Raw genomic sequence first — 3,388 nt, forward strand, 5'->3', positions numbered from 1 at the left:
CCTCGGACTTAGCGAGGGATCCCACCTCTACCGCCTCAAGGGCAGTGTCCTGGAGCTTCAGACTCTTGGTCGGGGGATACAATTGGGGAGTATGACCAGTACCTCGCCCAGGCGGCCTCACCTGCTATGCTGAACAGGGGCCTTGTGGAGGGATGGGAAGATTGGAAGGGATAGGCAAGGAAGAGGGAAGGAAGCGGCCGTGGCCTTAAGTTAGGTACCATCCCGGCATTCGCCTGGAGGAGAAGTGGGAAACCACGGAAAACCACTTCCAGGATGGCTGAGGTGGGAATCGAACCCACCTCTACTCAGTTGACCTCCCGAGGCTGAGTGGACCCCGTTCCAGCCCTCGTACCACTTTTCAAATTTCGTGGCAGAGCCGGGAATCGAACCCGGACCTCCGGGGGTGGCAGCTAATCACGCTAACCACTACACCACAGAGGCGGCATATATTGGAACATACGGACTGCAATTTTGACAGACAGAAAAACAAACTAAATAAATATATATATATAACCTAACATTCAGGATGCATCACTCGTAGAGCGTCGGTGGTGTAATGGCTAACATAGTTGCTTCCCAAGCAATTAATCCGGGTTCGATTCCCGGCCGACGCAAAATTTTTTGAATGATTTGTACTAACACGTTCTTTTTTTTTTTTTGCTAGGGGCTTTACGTCGCACCGACACAGATCGGTCTTATGGCGACGATGGGATGGGAAAGGCCTAGGAGTTAGAAGGAAGCGGCCGTGGCCTTAATTAAGGTACAGCCCCAGCATTTGCCTGGTGTGAAAATGGGAAACCACAGAAAACCATTTTCAGGGCTGCCGATAGTGGGATTCGAACCTACTATCTCCCGGATGCAAGCTCACAGCCGCGCGCCTCTACGCGCACGGCCAACTCACCCGGTCTAACACGTTCTTAGCCTTGTACTGTATAATTTACTGGTCACCAACAACGCGTTAGTGGTGTTATGTTCGAAGGTAAACATAATTAGGTCATATACAGTATGTAGGCATTATGACGATCATATCTCATTTATCAGTTCATTTCAATATTATATGGTGGGATTCTTTTGGATTGGTGATTTCACTCGCTCAGTTTCTGATTACGAAAAAAACCCTTAGCTTTTTAATTCTAGAATTATGAGAACCCTAATCTTCTTTCTCTCTTAATCTGTTTACCCTCCAAGGTTGGTTTTCCTGGGACTCAGCGATGGATCCTACCTCTACCGCCTCAAGGGCAGTGTCCTGGAGCTTGAGACTTTGGGTCGGAGATAAAACTGGGGAGGAGGACCAGGACCCCACCCAGGCGGCCTCACCTGCTATGCTGAACAGGGGCCTTGTGAGGGGATGGGAAGACTAGAAGAGATAGACGAGGAAGAGGAAAGGAAGCGGCCGTGGCCTTAAGTTAGGTACCATCCCGGCATTTGCCTGGGGGAGAAGTGGGAAACCACGAAAAACCACTTCCAGGATGGATGAGGAGGAAATCGAAGCCCCTCTACTCAGTTGGCCTCCCGAGGCCACTACACCACAGAGGCGGACACAACCCTAATCTTACACTTATTGAGTAGGCCGACCATACTGGTTTCGTCAAAATGTTTGGAGCATTTCACACAACAGTAACATAATGAAATCTATTAGGAGGTTCCCACCTTTTACGCAGACAACAAATATTACTTACTACTACACACGTGTCTGCCGGATACTGCTTGTCTCATTCCTTACTTTATCGCCAGGTGTAAATACAGCCGAAAATTTACACTTTCTTTCTTTCGTAATCGGTTTACCCTCCAGGGTTGTTTTTTCCCTCGGACTCAACGAGGGATCCCACCTCTACCGCCTCAAAGGCAGTGTCCTGGAGCGTGAGACATTGGGTCGGGGGATACAACTGGAGAGGATGACCAGTACTTCGCCCAGGCGGCCTCACCTGCTATGCTGAACAGGGGCCTTGAGGGGTGATGGGAAGATTGGAAGGGATAGACAAGGAAGAGGGAAGAAAGCAGCCGTGGCCTCAAGTTAGGTACCATCCCGGCATTTTCCAGGAGGAGAAGTGGGAAACCACGGAAAAACCACTTCCAGGATGGCTCAGGTGGGAATCGAATCCACCTCTACTCAGTTAACCTCCCGAGGCTGGGTGGACCCCGTTCCAGCCCTCGTACCACTTTTTCAAATTTCATGGCAGAGCGGGGAATCGAACCCGGGCCTCCGGGGGTGCCAGCTAATCACACTAACCACTACATCACAGAGGCGGACGTAGATTGGGATTCAAGAGACAAAATTGGGGCAAATATTTATTTACAGGCAGAGGAGTTAGAGATTGGAATAATTTATCAAGGGAAATGTTTGATAAGTTCGAAGTTCTTTGAAATCATTTAAGAAAAGGGAAAAGGTGTCTCCACGGTAGCTCAGTAAATTTCCTTCCCTCCTCTAGTTTTGCACGAACACATTCTTTATCCATCTTGCACGGTGCAGACATACGTAGCGCGTCGGTGGTGTAATGGCCAGCATAGTTGCTTCCCAAGCAACCGATCCGGGTTCGATTCCCGGCCGATGCATGGTTTTTCGAATTCTTTGTATATGCCGTTCTTACCCTAGTGTAAATTCACAGGTCATGGTGTCATGCACAGTAAGTCTCACAGCTATATCTGACTTATCAATTCATTTCAATATTATTATCACCGGGTGCTTACGCATTGATGATTCAATTTGCTCAGTTTCAAATGTTTATTTTCTTTCTTTCTTAATCTGTTTACCCTCCAGGATTGGTTTTTCCCTCTGACTCAGTGGGAGATCCCACCTCTGCCACCTCAAGGACAGTGTCCTGGAGCGTGAGTCATTGGGTCTGGGGATACAACTGGGGAGAATGACCAGTACCTCGCCCAGGCGGTATTACCTGCTATGCTGAACAGGGGCCTTGTAGGAGGATGGGAAGTTTGGAAGAGATAGACAAGGAAGAGGGAAGGAAGCGGCCGTGGCCCCAAGTTAGTTACCATCCCGTCATTTGCATGGAGGAGAAGTGGGAAACCACGGAAAACCACTTCCAGGATGGCTGAGGTGGGAATCGAACCCGCCTCTACTCAGTTGACCTCCCGAGGCTGAGTTGACCCCGTTTAAGCCATCGTACCACTTTTCAAATTTCGTGGCAGAGCCGGGAATCGAACCCGGGCCTCCGGGAGTGGCAGCTAATCACACTAATCACTACACCACAGAGGCGGACATATTTATTTTATTGATTTTATTTCTTTACTCTCCAGGATTTGCTTCTCCCCCGGACTCAACCAGGGATCGTATCCCTACCGCCAAAAGAGCAGTGTCCTGGAGAGTGAGACATTTGGTCGGCGATACAAGTGGGGAGGAGGAACATTATGATGGCCAGGCGGCCTCATCTAC

General features: G+C 49.4%; 2 non-coding genes across 2 annotated transcripts; both read left to right on the forward strand.

Moving 5' to 3' along the window:
* Window positions 1-542: 542 nt before the first annotated feature.
* On the forward strand, window positions 543-614 carry TRNAG-CCC (transfer RNA glycine (anticodon CCC)). The gene has a single exon. It is a non-coding gene; the product is annotated as a tRNA-Gly (tRNA).
* Window positions 615-2,481: 1,867 nt separating this feature from the next.
* TRNAG-CCC (transfer RNA glycine (anticodon CCC)) lies at window positions 2,482-2,553 on the forward strand. The gene has a single exon. It is a non-coding gene; the product is annotated as a tRNA-Gly (tRNA).
* The last annotated feature ends 835 nt before the right edge of the window (window positions 2,554-3,388 follow it).

The sequence above is a fragment of the Anabrus simplex genome, chromosome 4, assembly GCF_040414725.1.
Source record: "Anabrus simplex isolate iqAnaSimp1 chromosome 4, ASM4041472v1, whole genome shotgun sequence".
Lineage (NCBI taxonomy): Eukaryota > Metazoa > Arthropoda > Insecta > Orthoptera > Tettigoniidae > Anabrus > Anabrus simplex.